This window comes from Artibeus jamaicensis, unplaced genomic scaffold (genome assembly GCF_021234435.1).
Source record: "Artibeus jamaicensis isolate MK-2021 breed Jamaican fruit bat unplaced genomic scaffold, CSHL_Jam_final contig_490, whole genome shotgun sequence".
Lineage (NCBI taxonomy): Eukaryota > Metazoa > Chordata > Mammalia > Chiroptera > Phyllostomidae > Artibeus > Artibeus jamaicensis.
In genome coordinates, this window is record NW_026521861.1 from 22,222,239 (window position 1) to 22,241,831 (window position 19,593).

Here is a 19,593-nt window from a genome sequence, read left to right on the forward strand (position 1 = left end):
GACTGGCGTACGCAAGCGCGCGGTGGGGCAGTGTCCTGGGGCGAGGGGCGGGGCCTAAGCCTCTGTGGGTGGGCACTGGTAGTGGGAAAAGGAGTTTGCTGGTCAAACCGGCCGGGGCGCCTTGCCAGCAGAGCAGCGGCGGGCGTATCCTGCGGGACAGGTGAGCTCGGTGGAGAGGACTCTGAAGTCCACAGGGCCATCTGTCCTGTTGCCCGAGGGCTTGCTGTTCCCCCTCAAATGCGGTAGGCAGTGGAGGAAAGGACCCCCGGGGTTTGCTGGCGGCCTACAAAGAACCCGAGCAGGCCAGGCCATCTGTGACCACAACTGCGACACAGCCCGCGGCCACCCGTCCGGGAGGCCAGCCCCGCACCTGCAGGGACGGCCAGGAGGCAGCCAGCTGCAAGTCAGACTCGCAGGAGTCAGACCAGTGTCTCCAGCAACCGGAAGCCCCACCAACCCCCGGGACCATCAGCCCCGGATGGCCAGGGCTCCATCAGTACCTGACAGCTTCCCCGGGCCGTCCCTGCTTCCCGCTCAGGGCCCACCGGGGAGGGCCAGAGAGCGCGCCCTGACCCCGCTCGAGGTTCCTCGGCCCAGGCTCTGCGGGCCCCGCCTCCCTCAGGGCGCACCTGGAACCCCTGTCGCCTGCCTGCCTGCCTTTGGGTCTGCAGAACCCAGCCGGGGCCATGGGGCCCCTGCCCCAGGGGCTCTGACGAAACTGTCCCCCTGTCCTTCCCTTGAGTCCTTGTTTCCCGTCCTGACAGGGACACGCACTTAGTTTCTGGATGCCACAGTGCCAGCCTTCCCTTCTGCTGGACCCACGGTTCTCATTCTCATTCCACCAGTGTGCACTGGTCACCACCCGGCACAGCAGGTGGGGACAGCAGGGAATGTGCAGAAAGCAGGTGCCCCACAGCACATGGGTGGCAAGTCCCCACAGTGGCCCACCCCAGCCCCTCAGACCCCTTTACTGGGGATGCTGCCAACACCCAGCCTTCCAGCCCAGGCGCACAGGGGGCCTCTCCGTGGGCCAGGTGTTTTCTGATTTCTCTCAGCAGAATGTTTCTGTAGTTGAAACATTGGCAGACGTGACCCTCCATGTTCCTATTTTAATGTTATAGTAGTCAGCGTCAGCGTCCTGTTTCGTTGGGCTGGTTAGTGCTGATACAGAGACAGTGATTGATTTCTGGGTGTTCCTTCCCACTGTGACCTGCTAGGCTCCCCCAAACGTGAAGTTTACAAGTCCTCCGAGTCTCTACAGGCGATTGCCCAGAAATGTTTAAGTGGAAATGATTGCTTTTGCCACCTGGTTTTCCCTCCCCAGGCGGAACCCCCACAAGTCCATGGACAAAGAAGGGGCTCTAGGGAGAGTCAGCTCACGGGACAACCTGATTGTAACTTCCTAGCGGGGCAGTCTCGCCCCAGCATGTAGCTTCCGTCCCGAAAGGCGTTCAGCCCGCCCTGTCTGTCACCTCGGTGGGTCTGGGTGTGCACACCCAGAACTGCCCTCCCGGCCCCTCCTCCCAAAGCAGACAGAGCATGTCATCCTGACTCACCTGTGACGCCTTCTACCTGCTTCCTCCCCCCTTCCTGCCGTCTCCCTTCCCACCTTAACGTAAAATACATTTTAAAAAACTGCAGGGTGTTATTCTCGGAAGCATTCATCTCGATCTTGCTCTCTTTGACTCAAATAAACTCAGAAAAAATTCTCCACAGGTTTGAACATTCTTACACCGACAGGTCCCAGCAGCCTCCATCCTTTGAGGACCCGGCAGAAGGCCGAGGCCACTGGAAACCTGCCTTTGGGGGGCAGCAGGTCGGGGGAGGTTACAGCGGATGGGACACCAGCTGCCCAGGGGAAGGCTGAGGACCCCCACTCAGAGCGGGGGTCCAAGGAAAAGTGAGAAGTAGAGGAGAAAACTCAGTGACCCGAGTTTTCTTAAATGCATTTTTAAAAAACGTGTAAAATTGTCAACATAAGAAATGTTCCAATCTATAAGAATATTTAGGAGTTTATCTGAGCCAAACTGATAATTGCCAGGAAGCAAAACCTCAAAGGATTGAGAAAATGTTCCAGAAATGTGGCAGTTTTGCAACTTATTTTATACATTACAGTCCAAAGAAGAGACAGAGGGGGTTACGTGAAATCTGTTGGTGAAAGGTCAGGGAGGGGGAGAAAGCAAAGCAGGGGTGTTACAGAACAGACCCGGGGGTGGTGAACGGTACACTATTACCAAATGGTCCCACCGTTGTGGTCCAGGGGTCCCCCATGCCGTACTAGGTTTGCCTTGCCTGCCACCAGGGAAAGACGTCTCTCGGTGCCAGAGATTGGCAAAAAGGAAAGGGATTCTTTATTTAAAGAGTTATACAAACTTAAGAATAATGACTTAATGTCCTCATTGAGATTCCAAAGTCCTTTAGAACACTCACAAACACACAGTCCTTCCTTCCCCCTCTGCCCAGTCTGGGTACCGTATCTCAGAAAAAGAAACAGAAGCCCGTGGTTTTTCTCTGCCCAAGCCTCATGGTCCCGAATAGACCCCACATGGCTGCCGCGCCTGGGTTTAAATCCCAGCACCGATCTTCCTCTGCAGCACCACTTCTGACTCCTCCCACAATTGGCCACACCTGCCAGCATTCCCGTGTTTTTCCAGCAGCGCTGGGCTGCCGGAGTAAGTCCGGGCAGGCGTGGCCCTGTGGTGTGGAGCCAATCACCTCCAAGCTCTCACACAGGCTCTGTAACCAGGGGGAGCTGCCTTCCAGTTACATCATGGGTAGAAGTCACTCCCTTCCCCCTGGCTCAATGCGTGGCCACAGCTGTTTAACATACCCATGAAACCAGTTAAAGGTTATAGATATGTTAAATGACCGTTACCTGCAAAACTGTTGCTATGCAAAACAACTCTCAATGGCCCTGCTCCATGCGTCCCATCCCCTAGCTCAGACTGGTAGGGGTGAGGACATACCATGTTTTTTAATATTTTCTGCATACCCTGAGTTCTGGACCCCATCACAAATTCCTATTTGCCCCCTCCCCTGGCTGTGCCTGTTACGGGGGGACCTGGGATTGGATAGACACACACTTCTTTTACACGGGTGGGGGCCTTGATAACAATCGTCAATTAACACAACGATGACTGACCCTAATGATGAGGGATTTGCAGTCCCAGCATGGTGTGCTGGTGGTGCTGGAGGGTTCCGGAAAGGGGCACGTCACCTGACTTCCAAAGAGATGCCATCTTAGATGCAAAAAGACAGCAGACAGGCTCGATTAGGGTGAGACTGACCTTTGTCAGGGAAGACGGTAGCCTAGAACACAGACACTCTGCAAGGACCATCTTTAAGTTAGGGAGTTTTCACTTCCAACCATCCTTCGTGGCTGCTTTAGGTCTGAGTTTGTAAGTCCGCCCAGCAGGCCTCCCCACGCCTTCCGGGTTTAGTGTGTCGCCCCTTTTCTTCACAGAATTAGTGAACTGGGTCTTTAAAAAAGCCAGGGAGGAAAAACTTTACATAGAAGAAACTAATAAATTTAACATTTTTATAAAATAATACCAAAGTAAAATGAGTGAGTTAGAAAACATTCGTCTTTATTCAGATTTTTAAATTAAATATGAAACCAGAAAAGCTGGCATTTGGGCTGCCTGCCACTGTCAGACCCAACCAGCAGACACGGGGCATTGAACCTTAAAGGGCACTTTACTCAGATGCCAGCGATCTGGAAAGTGACAGGTTTGTACCCTAAAGGATCACCTTAAAATTCACGTCAAACCGACCCTTTTTATAAGGAGAAGAAGAGTGGAGGGGAAGCGTTTGGGATTTGGGGAGAGTTTAATCAGATAAAAGCCGCAGCATTCTGTCCCCCGTGTGCTGGGCGCGGGCATGTCCCCTGGAGTGCTCTGGCTCAGGAGTTGCTTGCAGTCCTCTTGAGAACAAAGGCGGAGCTGCTGGCGTGTCCTGGAGCCAGGGTGGGTCCCACCTTGTTCCTGGAACAAAGCTTTTACCTGCTTCGATTACTAAGCTTATTAGCTATCACTTAAACTAAACTGTTCCAACTGAGTCCCCCATCAACACGTGAACAAATGAAAAGATGCTGCCTGGGACTCAGGGAGTGGGCCTGGGGCCGCCTGGGGTCTGCCTGCGGTCACTCGGGAGGGCAAGCAGGAGGTGGGGGCATTGATCTGAGTGGGCCTGGGCACAGCCGGGGCCACAGCCAAGACTGCAGGTGGGAGAGGCCCAGCACTGCGGGAGCCTCCAGGCCCCAGAGCAGCCTGAGGGGACACAGTCCCGGGAGGTTGGACCAGTGTCTGGGGACAGTGAGGCTCAGGGGAGGGAAGCAGCCAGCCTCCGGTCACTCACGGCTTTCCTGGGAGCAGCCCCACCCGGAGCTGGAGGAGGGGCAATGGCTCCACTGGCCGGGTACTGCCCCAGACCTGAGCTCGGGAGGAGGCCAGCCATCTCTCTGATCTCGGAGTGACTAGAAAAGTCTCCTGCCAGCTTTCCTCCCCTGGGGCCAGAAATGAAGTGCCCCAAGGAGGGGAATAATCCCAGCGCCGCTCGGTCTCCCTGGCAGCGAGAGTGGGTGGGGACTCTTCTGAGTGCTGGGCAGGAGGGCGAGAGATTGTTTTCCCACCGTCCTGGGGACTCTCGGTCCTGGCTGGGGCGCCTGCTGACTGGTCACGCTGCTGTTTCCCTTTCTCTTCCAGGAAAACAACTTTTCCGCGAATTCCCACTGTCGTCTGTACTTCCCTGGGGCTATTTTTGGAGCCAGTGTGATGAAATATCTAGAATTGTCAACACAGTGCTCGCACAGCGTCTCCAGCCCGCCCTGGCCCGTCCCCACGGGTCAGGGAACAGGCCCCTCTCCAAGGCAGAGGCTGTCTGGTGAGAGCCCTGCACTGCACGTGCCCAAAATGCTCAAATCGGGGCAGCGGCCTGGGCGGAGCTGCACAGCCGCCCCCGCCTGTTTGTCCTAGTCTGTGAGGCAATCGCTCAGCTGCTCTGCAAGGAGAAGGGAGCAGAACAGCCTGTGAGTTCCAGGGCGGCAGGGACCACACTCTGAGCAAACACTGTCACGAGACTGGTCACATGGTGCGGGGCGGGGTGGGGGTGGGGAGTGGGCAGCGGTTGGCTGCTGGGGGTAGGGAAGCAGGTCTGGTCCCCCAGGGACAAAGGCCCAGCCATGCACTGTGACCGAGCCCCTCCGTGGAAGCCCCAGGCAGCACCGGGGTGGCGTAACTCATTCAGGCCCCACAGACGCCCCCCCCCCCAGAGCCTTGGTGCTGCTTAACCAGCCCCATCCCCATGTCCTGCAAGAATGGCAGTCAGGGCTCCTGGGGTGCACTCGGGGGGCCCAGGTCAGGCATCGCAGGGAACAGTCGAAGTTGCCAGCTGGCCTTGGTGGCCAGGGCTGATCCTGCTACTTGCCAAGTGTGGACACAGAAAAGGCAGCCCCGGCAGGAGGGAGATGGGGCTGCCGGTGTAGGAGGAGGTGTGGACGCATAGCCTCACACGGGCTTCAGGGACGCAGGGGCCAGGGCTGGGGCGGCTCCTCTGGGGCAGCTGCTGGGAGAAGCCCCCGAGGACATGGGGACACAGTAGCGGCCCGGACGGGAAGGGCCTGGGGCTGAGGCTGCAGCCCCACAGGCAAAGCCCGGTGGCACCAGGGTGCCCGATGCACCTGCACAGCAGGGCCTGGGGTGCAGCAAGGGCCCTGTGCTTCTTCCCTACCCTCCCCCCCGCCCCCGTTCTTTACCAGGCAGAGCGGAGATTTGCATCAACAGTCCTCTAAGTGGCACTAATCAGCCAGTGGGGCCTGTGCCTTTGTCAGGTCCTTTCCCAGGGCCCGGGCGGGTGAGCTGGGCCTGGATAAGGGTAGCCCCCGCCCCGCCTCAGCACTCTCTGGCCCAGCACCCAGGCTGGTGGGTGGTCTGTCTGTGCGGGCTCTCTCTGAGGACTCCCATTGTGGAGCACATCAGGACACCTAGGTGTGGCCAGGGGGACACCCCCGTATCCCAGGGCCCAGGTGTGACAGCACACAGGTGTCACCCGAGTAAGAGCCAGGGAAGGTGTCCCCTGGAGTCAACCGGCAGCCTAGGGGAAGCCGACCGTGGGGAGATTTGACCACCTCTTCCCGGAGTCAGGCCTCCTGTGCAGCCCACGGCTACTGAGGAGCCGGCGGGCCCCGAGTGGGGAGTGAGTGACGAGCCGCGAGTCGCCCCCCTGATCCCTTTATTCACATGAGTGCAGGGCTGTCCTCGGATCTGTTCCTGTGCAGGTGGTCAGGTACGGCCCTGCAGCCGGGACTCCCACCGTTGGCTCCATACCACCCCCTGCTGTGCAAGATGCAGAAACCAGAAAGTGCCCCAGACGGGAAGCTGTGTGCGAGCATGGCGATGGCCGTCATGGTGTTCGTCACAGGCGGCCCCGTGCCGGAGAGTGGGCAGACAGATCACGGGAGGCTCCCGGAAGGCGAGGACACCCAGCCACACAGCGAACTGCGCATGCTCTGGGGAGTTGGGGCGGCTGGCCCCACCCACACGCTGTGCGCTCCAGTTCAGCGACCTTCCCGGCCGACCCGGTCTGTGGTGGGAAATACCGGAGGCAATCAGCCTGGGAGCGCGGGGCGCCATCAGTGCCCTCTGGGGAGGCGGGGGCGTTCCGTGTCCTGATGGGCTTTCAGGCCGCAGTACACGGACAAACCCCTCGGCAGAGCTCACTGATGGGCGCGCTGAGGGCTGAGCCTTTACTGACCCCCGGGGGTGTGCGCACACCGCGTGCCCAGGGGTGACTGACGCGAGCTCTCGGGGCTCACTGTGAAACGCCTGGGCGGGGAGATGGATCGGGGGACGGACCGAGGGATGCGGAGACAGTCTAGAGAGCGGCTACGTGCATGTCCACGTAGGAGTCTGCCAACCTTCTTATATTCTGGGAAACTCTCATAATAACGGGAAAGGAGTAAAGGAAAGTGCAGAGGTTCTTTAAGTGTTGAACTTGGGCCTAGAGGCAAAGGAAGGAAGGCCGCCTCCTCAGCACCCGCTCGTGGTCTGCCTGCAGGCGTGGCAGGGAGTCAGTCCGTCTCAGGGACGGTGCTGTGGGATCCAGTGACCTTTCCCAGCCAAGACCTGCCTGTTGCCTGGAGACGCTGACTTGATTATTTGTGGGCTTGTCCATTCCTTCCTCGGGCTCATTGGTCAGTATGGATCTTTGAGCGTCCATTATTCACCAGGCGCCCAGTGAGCCGAGGTCTGGCTTTGGCAAAGGGGGAGGAGTCTAAAGTGAATGGAACAGCCCTGGGTAAACAAGTGGGGGAAGGACCCACGTGAGAGACTCCAGTGCCAGCAGAGAGTTGTGCAATGTCTACACTTTGCACAGTGTTTACATACAGTGTGTTCGGTGCAGACTTTGTACCGTGTTTGCGTATGGTGCACAAAGTGCATGAATTTTCTTACAGTGTGTATACACAGTGTACCGAGTGCATACTGTATTACTGTTTATTATATACTGTGTATAAAGTATGTGCACTTCGTTACACTGTTTATATACTGTGTGTAAAGCACACACACTTTGTTACAGTGTTTATATGCTATGTGTAAAGCACACACACTTTGTTACAGTGTTTATATGCTGTGTGTAAAGCACACACACTTTGTTACAGTGTTTATATGCTGTGTGTAAAGCACACACACTTTGTTACAGTGTTTATATGCTGTGTGTAAAGCGCACAATGTTACAGTGTTTGTATACTGAGTGTAAAGTGCACACACTTTGTTACCGTGTTTGTATACTGAGTGTAAAGTGCACACACTTTGTTACCGTGTGTATACAGTGTGTATATAGTGCAGTGTTATTTAGTGTGTGTATAGACTGTGCTACTGTGTGTGCACAGTGTACAAGCACACACACTTCGTTGCAGTGAGGCAGTCGAAGTGCCCCAGAACTTGGAGCACGGAGAATTGGTAGGACTTGCTGAGCTGCCGGGAGAGGGTAGGAGGGTTGGGAGGCAGGAGGCTGAGCAGCCCCCTGGCAGACACATATGCGTGGGTGTGGGCACAACACGTGGTCAGTGCTCTGTGGCTGTTGTCGAGGAAATGAGTGACACACCCGCACACCTGCAGGCAGAACAGGGAAAGACAGGTGTCCGGGGCAGCACAAAAGGCTGTACTCGTGGTCACGGACTGGGCGCTTCAACAACAGACGCTGTCTTCCACAGTTCCGGAGGCTGAGAGTCCAGTCGGGTTCTGTGGGAGCCCTCTTCCGACGGCTGCCATCTCGTCATGTCCTCCTGTGGCAACTCTCTGGTCACCTCTCTGGTGGCTCTGTGAAGGCGCTCTTCCCATCACATGGCTCCCGTGCTCCTGACCTCAGGTAACCCTGGTCACCTCCTTAGAAGCCCACCTCATGCCATCGCAGTGGAGCCTGGGGTTCAACCCACGAACCTGGGGGGGACACTCACTCTGCAGCGAGAGGCTGGACAGGTGGGCTGGGACCGCTCTTTGAAGCCCTGGTTTTTCTGCCACAGAGGTTTGGTGTTGCCCAGGTTACAGATGAGGAATCCAAGACACGGTGGGCGAGGCTTCTTGGTCACCAACGAGAGAGCAGAGCTGGACTCAGACTGGGTGACGTGCATGGCCTTTACGCCATGCCGGTGACGGCTGCCAGGTTTGGGGGCAGGGATGTGGAGCTGCCCTCAGTGGGTGCCATCGCAGGCAGGGGCGAGGTTAAGCCCACATGTCTGGCCCCAGCTGGTGTGGCTCGGTGGGCTGAGCACAGGCCTGTGAACCGAAGGGTCGTTAGTTCGGTTCCCAGTTGGGGTACATGACTGGGTTGCAGACCAGGTCCCCCATAGGGGGTGTGAGAGAGGCGACCACACACTGATGTTTCTCTCCCTCTCTTTCTCCCTCCCTTCCCTCTCTCTGAAAGTAAATAAATAAAACCTTTAAACACACACACACAGCATGTCTGGCTACTTAGCTAAGGTGGGTGATCGGGCTCCACTGCCTCTCTGAATGTCCCCAGTGACCTGACTCCCTGAGCGGGGGTCTTCCAAGGTCCAATCAGGAAGCGATGCCTCTGTTGCTAAGAAACTTAATGCAACTACGTGTAGTTTTTATGATCCTTCACCTGCCAGCCACCCATCCCCCCCACCCAGCCCCTCCTCCTCTGTCTCCAGCCCCCTGAACTCAGGATGGCTCCTCGGACCCCATGGTTCGTGACCTTGATGTTCTCATGCATCCAGGACAATGGTGGCTTTCTAGAAACGGCCCCTAGGCTGGGCTTGTCAGATGTGTGCTGACTGAATGCAGACAGGAATCTGGTCAGGAATACTGCAGAAACTGTGTTTTTCTGTTTCCGTATTTTAAAGTATGTTGTTGTTGACACCATTACAGGCGTTCCCCATCCCCCCACCGCTTTCCCCGCCCCACCAGGCCTCGTGCACCCTCCTTCATGGCCTTTGAGGCACCGGGTACCGCCCGGTCCTCGTTCGCTTTCACTCCAGGCGGGGGCGCTGCCTGCCAGGCTTCCGTCAACACCCTTCCAGGTGTTATGCGTGCGTCTCGGGAGGAGACTCGGGAGACCCCGCCCACAGCCCTGCGCCCGGAGCAGGCAGCGTGGGGGCCCCGCCCACTCCCCACCTGTGTGTTCAGTGTTACGGCGCGTCCCCCAGAAAGTGACCGACGGGTAAGAAGGTTCAGCTGCTCTACTGGTATTGGCTGTAAAAGGACAGATGGCATTGCGGCCCCTCTCAGAGTGGCTGAGGGACAGTGGGGAGGGGCCCCTGGTGGCTCGCTTGGAGCAGGAGTGTGGCACCCACCCACTCGGAAGGAGTCACTGAGACCTTTGTCCACAATGCTGACCAGGCACTTCAGGGCGGGGTAGGGGGTCTGGGGGAAAAGACTGGGGGGGACAGGCCTTTGGGAGGGGCCCAGGTGTGAAAATGTTGTGTTCCGTGCACACACTCACACAATGCCCCGGTGGAGGCGGCCCCAACAGCCACAGCGGAAGTGCCGAGTCCCGGGGGGCGCTGGCCACCTTCCCCAGTCACGCTGCCAGCCTTGGCGCGCAGGATCGCGGAACCAGTGGACGGCAGTGCCGGTGCAGACGACGTGGGGTTTAAGGCGCCTGACCTCCCTGAGCAAGGCCCACGTGGCCGGGCAAGCTGCCCAGTCATCGGTCAGCAGCTGAGACCACCGTGGGGCCGCCATGGGGCATCCCCCGTGGGACAGCACATCCATCCCCTGGGTGTCACTGGAGTGGACGCTCATCCGAGCTGTGGGTTTCCTTCCCCGCCCACTGGGCTTCCCCGGGGGGCTCCATCGGAGACCCACTGAGCGCTTCTTCGATGTCCTCTGACCCATGTGTTGCGCCTCTGACCAGGGAGCCGGGGCTGCGGCCCACACCCTGGGCCCCGCGAGTCTGCCCTGTGTGCGGAGGGCCCGGGAGGCGGGTACCGCCTGTTCAAGGTGCCCCGGGCCCTGGCCGGGTAGCTCAGCTGGTGAGAGCACCATCCCAATGCAGCAAGGTTGTGGGTTCGATCCCTGGTCGGGGCGCATACACTGAAAAGTTGACGTCTCTCCACCCTCTCTAAAATGAAAAAATAAAATAAGGTGCCCCAAAGTGCCTGTTGGGAGAGAAAACAGCCCTGGCCGTTTCTTTACCAACCACCAATAAATGGCACTGGCTTCCCTGTGGCCAGGAGGCCTGGGCACAGGGACCAGAAACGATGCGGGGAGGCACCCCCACCCCCCTCACACTGAAGGGCCCACCTGCAGGACCTGCCCTCCGCGCCCAGACCTTTGGGGTCTGCGGGTTCCAGCGCCTTGGTGCCCAGGGAAGGCATGCGCTCCGCCAGGGGACATTTTACCGTGAATACAGGCTTCCCTGAAACCACATTTGCCCTTCCTGCGTGCCACGTTTATTAAATTAACTCACTTAACGCCCCAGCAGCTCGCGGAAGTGGGCGTGGGCTTCTCCCCGTTTTGCAGGCGGACGCCCAGACCTGGAGCACCTGGCGGCGGCGGGGCTGGGACCCGCGTCGGGGGCCGGCTCGCACGCGCTCGCGGACCGAATTCGGAGCAGCCGCAGGATGTGCTCCGGGCGAGTCTGCAGGAGCGTCCCTCTCGCCGGGGCGGTGCAAGGCAGCGCTGGGAGATGCGGAGCCACGAGTTAACCGATAAAACACACGAGTCTGCCGGGCTGCCGACATCCGGCGTGAAACGGGGTGAGTAAGCCCGGCCGTGAACGGGGATTCATTATTGGGCGCGGGTCAGGGCGGGCAACCCGGCCGCCTCCGTCGTCCCCGCCCTCCGCGCACCGTGCGCGGCAGCCGAGGCGATTCTCGGCACAAGCGTTTTCCGATCCTCACAGACCGCAAACCCGCTCCGTGGAAGAAAATGATGAGCAGAAAAGGAGGAGGTGGGGCTGGGGTGTCGCGGAGCCGCACGACCGGCCGCAGGGAGTGTCGGGGGAGGGCCCGGGTTTGGGGCGCCCGCCCGCGGTGACGCGCGCCCCCCGCCCGCCGCAGCGCCACTGCAATGGCCGAGCGGGACCGTCGGACGCCGCCGCCCGCCCGCGGAGAGCCTTGGTGAGCAGCCGCTGGCCGCCCGGGTCCCTCTCCCGTGTCCCCCTCCCGTGTCCCCGTCCCCTGACCCCGCCCGCCGCCGCAGTTGGGCCGGGCCTCTGCGCTCTCCGCACCTGGCACGGCGCGCCCTGGGGCTGCGGCGCTGGGCGTGCGCGGCGACACGGCCTGGGGCTGCCCGAAGGCGGTGGAGTGAGGTTCTGACTCCGGGGCATCTCGGGCGGGGGTCCTTCTGCCCCTCCAGACCCCCAGGGCCTCATCTCGCCTGCGCTCCTCTCCCGGGAACCGCCGCGGGCCTCAGCGCACAGGCCTCGCGCGGGGAAGCCGGGGTGGCGCAGGTGCGCAGGAGGCCTCGGGCTCGGGCGTGTCTGTGTCGCCGGCTGATCCGCCCTCAGGAAGGCGCGGCCTCTGCGGGGGATTTCATTTTTATATTTTGGGGTCCAGTTTTGCAGTCTCACGTGTTCACTTCCCGGGTGGCAGAGTAGCGGTCGGATGCTGACTGGAAGCTTCGGAGGGAGGGTTCGGTTGGGGTCCAGAGGCAGAGAGGGGGCCGGCCTCAGGTTTCCCAGAGCAGACCTGCGCGCCTCGCCTTTGACCTTGCCGTTGGGAGGGGCCGAGGGGACGTTCGCCCCCTTCCCCGCCCTTCTGGGGGGCCCTGACCCCTCTCCCTTCCTGCAGTGAGGGAGGTGGGAGAGGTTGTCGCTGTTCCGTGTGGCCTGCAAATCTAAGGAGCCTGGTGGTGAAGGCCCGTCGAGATCCGACTGAGGACAGTGGGCGTGAGAAACGCCTCCGCCAGGGCGGACACTGCCGGGCCCCCCGGACGCGAGGGCGGCCAGGGAGGGCGGAGCCTGAGAGGGACCCGGCCCTGTGTCCACCCAGGTCCGGGTGAAAAGTGGGTGCAAAGGGCACCCCAGCTCCTTTGCTGTTTTTCTGAAAGGTGATTCGTGCCCGCGAATTAAGACCCTTTGGCAAGACCTGAGATGCTTTCTCCACCTCACTGAGCATCTCTCTGCGAATCTGCTGGTGGAACCCACCGTAAGGGGCCAAACTACCCTCATGACATGTTCCCCAGATCTGTCAACAGAACGCGGGCGGCGGGCACTGGCTCTCAGGAGGAAGAACGTGGCCCCAGACAGGTCACATCGGGCCTCCTCGCCTGGGCCCCACAGCGCCTGTGGGCCACCTTGGGTGGGGGCTTCTGTGTGTCTGTAAAGAGCAGTAGCACCAGCCACCGAGCTGCATGGGGTCCTGGCCACTAACCAGGAAGGGAGCCAAGAGCCCCCATCTCTCTCCTGACTGGGCTGGACGCATCCCCTTTCTCCCAAAATGACAGGGTGGGAGAAGCGGAGTTTCTGTGTCAGTGCATTTCAGCGGGGGGCTGGGGGAGGTACTGTTTCCATTCCACACGGGACTTCCTGGCAAACCATGCACCTGTATTGTTTCAGGGTCTTGTGCTGAGATGTGACTGGTGGGTGGCGTCAGGACGGACGGCGAGCTGTCCTGACGCTGCCCGCTGGGAACCAGGTCCAGCAAGGGAGGAGCAGCAACCGGGTGGGCACCGGCAGGTGCAGGTCAAACCCATCGTCCACTCACAGGCCTGGTGTCCCGGCAGCCACAGGCAGGGCTGCCTTGACTGGTGGCAGTTGGTGGCGGCTGGTGGCATTATGGTCGACACATCCTGGGGTCCAGCTCAGCATGAGTTTGCCTTGACGGCGTCTGCGAGATCTGGGAGGTGCTGGACAGTGGCACCGATGAACAGTTATAAAAAAGCGAAGACCAGAAAGAGGAAAGAGCCATGACACAAAGCCACCCATTTCGAGGTGCCTGCTCTGGCTTCACCGCCTGTGTCTCCTGCGTCACGGTCCCTGGGTGTCACCCAAGGCGGGGATGGGCTGCTGGAGACCCTGGAGAGGCCTGAGGACGCCGGGGAGGGGCCTCCAGGTGGCTGGAGCTGATGCCACCTCTGGGGCATCGTAGCACCAGGCTGGGGCTACGTCCTCAAGGAGCCTGCAAGGGAGGAAACGACAGTCTCAGAGAACCGTCTGGGAGCAAGGAGCCTGGGACCGGAGGGAGGAGGGCCTCGTCCACGTCACACTGTCGTCATAGGGCCTGTGTCTCCAGATGTCACACAGGGGCTTCTGGGGCCTCCCCAGGCCACATCCCCTGCTCCGGACACCCCCTGCCAGCAGAGTGGCCCTGGTTGCCCTCCACAGTCACCAGCCACCTGGAGGGTGTCAGTGCTGCGTCCGGGCACTCCAGGTAGCCAGCGACCCCTCCGCTGGGGTCGCACGGGGCTGCCTGCCGCCAAGACGAGCAGCTGGCCGGGCACCAAGTCTGCCCGCCTCCATCCAGTGAGACGGCTCCTCCCATCGGCCGTGTCGGCGGGAGAAATGGTTCGTTCACCGAACCTGGACTGGGAGAGCCGCCGCCCTGGGCCAGCCCTGCGGCCGGCCTTCCTCCTCCTCCCGCTGGTCTGTTTCTTAGTGTGGCTGTGCCTTCCGTCCGTGCTGCTCCGGTGCCGACGGCTTTGGGTTTTCTTCTTCGGCACCTGTGACGTCACACGAAGCCTTCGTGACGTCTCTTGTGTTCTAAGCTGGGACTCTGCTGGCCAGCAGCTCCCGGCCCGAGCTTGTCTGGGTCGGGCCCTTGGTGCCAAGTCACAGACGATCCAGATGGAGGCCCGAGGTGGCCCCAAAGCCCTTCTCTCGTGAGAACACCCCACGCCAGGTCTCCGTGAGCCGACGGTGGGGTGGGGGGCGCCTGTCCGTCTGTGCGTGAGCACCAGTGGGGGCCTCTGACCAAGACCTCGGAGGACAGGGCGGCGCTTGCCCCTGCCTGGCAGCTGGGGCACCTTGTCGGGGGCACTTCCGCCCTGGCTCCCAGGACTGCCCCTCGCTCCTCTCCCCTGCAGGGGCCCCAGGGAGTTGGGGGTAAGTTGGCAGACACAGTGGGGGGGGCCCCCCCGGCAGGGTCAGCGGGAGGCTGGGACAGAGCCACCAAGGGCAGCGCCACAAACAAGCCAGTCCCCGCAGGGCTGATGCCCAAAGCTATGTCCGCGGTGGTCAGTGGGAGCAGGGCTGGCCGGAAGCGCCCATCGGGTGGGGTCACCCCCTGCATCCAGGGCACATCAGTGAGCTGAAGCTGGGGTGGCAGGGTGACAGGCAGTACCGCGGACAGCATCCGGCGGCCCTCTGTGGTGGGGGGGGGGAGCCGCCCCTCCCTGCAGGGCTTCTCCCGGCCTCCCAGGGCCCTGCGCTGCTGCGGCCCCAGCCTGAGGAAGGCAGCTGGCCGCTCTGGGTGCACCGGGCAGCGCCGGCTGTGCCGGATGCTCATTAGGGCAGATCTCTGAGGACCCCTGGCCTGTTGTGCTCGTTCTGTGTCTCTAGGGGCCGGGCCTGCAGTTCCAAAAGCCGCACTCTTAACTGGGAGGTTGACAGAGAGCTCTCCTCTCAACAGAAGGGGCTCATTAGTGACCAGAATGTCCCCTGCAGAGTCGAGCAGAGTCACACTGTGTTCCGTGCAGGCCACCAGCGTCTCTTGGGGAAACTTGCCTTTGGTCTGAGAAATGGCACGAACCCATTAAAATGCAATGTCTTTTTTCAGCGTTTGGGAGGAAGTGATAGCAAAGCTGGCTTTACCAAAAAGGCAGCGGTGCAGTCAGAGCGGGGGCAGGGGGGCCCACCAAGGAGGGCCGGAGCGGGGGCCGCCAGCCCTCCCCGGCCTGGTCACCATGAGCCACATTTTGAAGATTGCCTGCTCTCTGCACTCCTCTTTTCCATCTGAAAACTCTGCGTGGGGGTGGGAGCTTGGCGGGGGCAGGTGGGGCCTTGACGAGGAGCTCCCTCACCTTCTGCCCCAGCAGGGTCTGCGGTCCACTGGGGTCCTGCAGGGAGGGACCCGTCCTTGGCCCTCTCCCCCTTTCTCCCCTCAGGTCCTGTTCACATATCTGCTGGTGGAATAGGCACCACCTGTGTCTCTGTCCCCAGTACGTGCAGGTACACGCCATCAACTCTGGTGCCCTGGGGACCGGTGTGCCTTGCCTGTCTTCCCAGGAGTCTGGCTGGAGAGTCGGCCTGAGTGTGGGGTGGCCGCTTCCTGCTGGGCAGGGCGTCTGGGTTTCCCTTCTGCCCTCAGAGCCAAGTCTCTCTGGCGGCAGTGGGTCCTGCTGGCGGCTGGCTGGCCAGGGCCACAGGGCGGGGCCTGCTGCCGGGAAGTGACTGGGCTGTCCTTTCTAAGGCCCCCCGGGCTCTGTCTACTCTGCCTGTTTAGCTGCAGCACGGCCACTTCCTCCTCCCCTGTCCTGGGGGCAGAGAAGCCCTTTGAAACAGTGTCCACTACCCCCGGCCACCCCCCGAGAGCAACGTGACAGGGGCCGGCCCCGGGGTCTGCGGCACGCTGTGGGGAGCCCGGGACGCGCAGCTCCTCCTGACCCGGCGCTGTCCACTGGCCGTGTGGGTTCTGTCCCCTCCTGGGCTCCACTCTCCACATGGGCAGCCCGCCAGCCGGGTCATGCCAGGTGCACTCTGTCCCCCCGATGATGGAGAGACGATGGCAGAAAGAGCCTCGTGAGGACGGAGGGCCCTTTGACAGCAGAGAAGAGCCCCAGAGGAGGGTCGCCTGGCCGCCGTCGCCCTGCCTGCCTGGACTCACATGCAGTCTCCGTGGTGGGTCCCCACGGGGACCCCGCTGAGGTCTCAGCCCGGCTGTGTCAGAGCCTGTGCCAGCACCCCCAACACTGGTCACCCCAAGGCCAACTTGAGAGCAGATGCGTTGGGCGGCTGCCCTGCACCACCGACTCTCCTGGGCTTTGTGGCGGCTGAAAACCCTCCGGCTCGGGGAGAGCCCTCTGTGCCCCAGTCAGGCCGCCTGCGTCCGGCCTGGCCCTGGTCCCCAGGGCCTGCAGCCTCACTGCCAGGTGGGCTCCGCAGCCTGTGCAGGGTCAGAGTTCATGACCGGGGACCAACCCCGAGGGCAGGAGAGCCACCCGGAGCAGGTGGGCACACGCCCAGGGCTCCCCAAGACTTCCCCGGAGGGCGGGGGGACCTTGCTGGGGGTGCAGGGGAGGGGCTGAAGGGGGGCCCACACGCAGGGCCACCTCCCAGTGACCTGTTCGGCACCTGTGAGAGGACCCGCCGTGTGGGGCTCCAGCCTGGGTTCCCTGAGCTTCGACCCACGAGAGTCCCCTCCGGGTCTCAGTGTCAGGCAGCTGCGTGTGGCTGCGCCCCCTCGGCAGCAGGGTACATGTGCTCGGTGGTGGGAAGCGGATCCAGGGCTGCGCCACGGCACCGCCGTTTGCCGGCGCCCGAGCGTTGGCAGGTCAGCCTTGCCTGGCACAGTGCGTGTGGCCAGCACACCAGCATCTGGGACGAACCACTCAGCACGTCGCCTTCCAGTGAGTGGGGGGCGCTGCCCTGGGACCGAGAGTGGAGCGTCTGTGTCACTGGGGACGGGTGCGGGGCCTCGGCCTTGGGAGAGCGGACAGTGTCCCCTGCTGGCTGTGGGGCAACAGGAGCATGGCACTGTCTCAGCAGTGGTGCACCGAGGACCCGGGCTTTGCCAGACACGCAGACCCTGCTCGGTGACCCAGCCGGCCCTTCCTGGGGGCCCTCGAGGCGAACAGTGGGGCGGGGGCTGCGGTGGGCCCTGACCCTGTCCTCGGAGTGTCTGACGGTGTGTCCACTCCTGTCCTCATGGAACCTGCCTCCCTGGGTGTGTCGGGCCCGAAGGAGACCAGGCACCATGTGCAGAGCGCCAGTGGCGGTCCCTTGACCTCAGGGCCACGGCGTGTGTCCTGTTGGCCTTTGTCCCCTCCGGAGCGCCTGTCTCCCCCTTGCACAGCCAGCATTCGGGGCCCTGGGCCGGGACAAGGGCAGCTCTGTCCTGCGTCCCCAACCCCATGAAAGGGATGTCATCTCCGTCCCAGCCCGGGACACCCACCCCTGCTCTGCCCGGCGTGAATGCGGCGGATTCTTCACTGTGGCTAATTAGCGCCGGGCACAGAGGCGCTGTGTTCGCACCGTGCACTGGGGCGCGGGGCGTGGGGAGCTCGAGGGGCCTCCAGGTGACAGGACTGGGACCGGGGCCTCTTCCTGGCTCGATGCTGCGGGATGACGCTGAGCGCAAACACCTATGAGTCCAGGCCCGGCCGCCCCACAGGTTTCCCCACCGCAGGCCTCGCGCAGGTGTCCGGGGCTCAGACCCACGTGCAGCCGCGCAGGCGTGGGCGGCAGGTGGGGAGGACCCTGGGCACAGCACTGGCTGTCTGTCCCGGTCTGTGGTGGAGATGCAGAACAGGGCCCAGGAGTTGATTTCCGATGTCGGGTGACGGGGGCCCTAGCCCCGGTCCTGCGGGCCAGCCCAGGTGTGCCGGGTCCCGGTGGGCGCCGGGCGCGGCTTCCAGAGGGAGGGGGTGGGTGTGGGGGGGACCTCTGCCCTCCCGAGGGGGCTCCCCGCACACAGTCCACGTAGACTCCCCGCCACACGGCTGGTCCGGATGCTGCCTCCCACCTGCCCGTGCACTCCCGTGTCACGTGGACTCTGGCGTGTGTGCCGTGCCACGCAGCAGCGGGCAGGACACGGGAAGTTCAGAAGCCACACTCAGTCTCGATGGACACACTGTTTCTGGAAACAGTGGCTTGGGGCCCCGAAGCCCCTTCACAGCCTTGGGGTGTCCACAGGTGAGCCCCGCTCCAGCCCTGGAGCTGGGGGCCTCCCAGGGGCCACGGGCTGGCGTCCCCGCCGCCCTCCCCCGACTCTAAACGCACCCGTGGAACAGGGTCGAGCACCCGCGTGGGAGCAGCTCGCTGACCAGGCTGCTGGGGGACAGTCCTCCCCCGTCTGCTTGTGAACAGTGTTCGTGCCGCTGATGGGGGGGGTTGGGGGGGCTTCTCTGCTGCACGACTGGGCGGCGGGGCCCGTGGCTCCAGAACCCCAGTTGCTCTGCTCGCCTGGTATGCAGGCAGGCGGAGGAACCCTCCGTCCAGTGGCCGTGGTGAGCTTTCCTCTGCAGTGTCTGCCACAGCCCGGAGGGACGGAGGGACAGAGGGACAGAGGGACAGAGCTGCAGGTCTCCCACCCCCAGGATGGGCCCTCGATGTGGTGTCAACACTGCCCACAAGGGGGCGCTGTCCCCCAGGGTGAGAGTGTGCATTCGAAGTCTTTCATACGAGCTGAGATCCACCCCAAATTGTCTTCCTCCTTGGAAGGAGCCCATTTCACTGAGGACAAAGCTGGCAATGCCCCACTGGCCCAAGTCAGGAGGGGCCTCAAACACCATGCCCATCCCCTCGAGTGGAGACAGCAACTCACCTGGTCGCTCTGGCCACACGTGGACGATCACGCTGTCCTCCGGGGGAGGAGAGCCAGGGGGTCCCTGTCACCTCTGGGGACTCTGGTTGCCGCCCCCTCGGGCCTGAAGGACTCCCCTCGGATGTCTGACCCGGAGACAAGGGGTGCACCGAGGGGTCCTCGGCTGCAGCAGCAGCCTCTGCACGGCGTGGCAAGTCCCCGCGGCCACCACCTCACGTCTTGGCCAAGCTGACCCCCGGGAGCTCAGACTTCCAGAAGGGAGCGGACGGTACCGTGAGAACGGCAGTGGCCGGCAGCCACCATTGATTTAGAAAACCGCTGTGAACCAGACAGAGCTGCCACTGGGAGGGAAATGGGGCTGCAGGCGAGCTGGCCTGCAGAGGGCTCTCCGAACGCCTTTCCCCTTCACACCAAGCTGGGGGGCCGGAGCTGCGGTGCTCGCCAGCTCACTTACGGGGAGCGGGGCGGGGATGGGAGGTGGAGGAGGTCAACTGGGGTGTCAGGAAAGGAAGCAGACACCCGGGGCCGAGAGCCGGGAGCCAGAGCCGCAGCCCCTGGACTGAGTGGGGGACGCTGTCCCAGGCCCAGAATTCCTGCATTTTCATGCCAAAACCTGCTGGAGGGGAAAGGAGCCTCGACCAGGTCTGGCATGGTGCTGAGACCCGGGGGGCCTGGAGCATCCACAGGCCAAGGGGCCACCAGACCCCTGC

At 62.0% G+C, this 19,593-nt stretch overlaps 1 protein-coding gene and 1 long non-coding RNA gene across 14 annotated transcripts in view; both read left to right on the forward strand.

Annotated features, from left to right (window-relative positions):
- The first annotated feature begins 108 nt into the window (after nt 1-108).
- Nucleotides 109-8,922, forward strand: LOC128627932 (uncharacterized). Its single transcript, XR_008392229.1, has 4 exons — nt 109-160; nt 4,704-4,881; nt 8,210-8,364; nt 8,519-8,922. It is a non-coding gene; the product is annotated as an uncharacterized LOC128627932 (long non-coding RNA).
- A 2,246-nt stretch (nt 8,923-11,168) lies between these two features.
- JAKMIP3 (Janus kinase and microtubule interacting protein 3) overlaps nt 11,169-19,593 on the forward strand; it is a 47,727-nt gene continuing 39,302 nt past the window's right edge. For 11 of the 13 annotated variants that reach the window (XM_053668644.1, XM_053668648.1, XM_053668647.1 and 8 more), the window contains exon 1: nt 11,268-11,412. The gene's annotated coding sequence lies outside the window, so the exon portion shown is untranslated. Of the gene's footprint in view, nt 11,219-11,267; nt 11,582-19,593 lie in introns of those variants that run through there. The other 2 variants (XM_053668646.1, XM_053668645.1) reach the window with 2 other exon arrangements.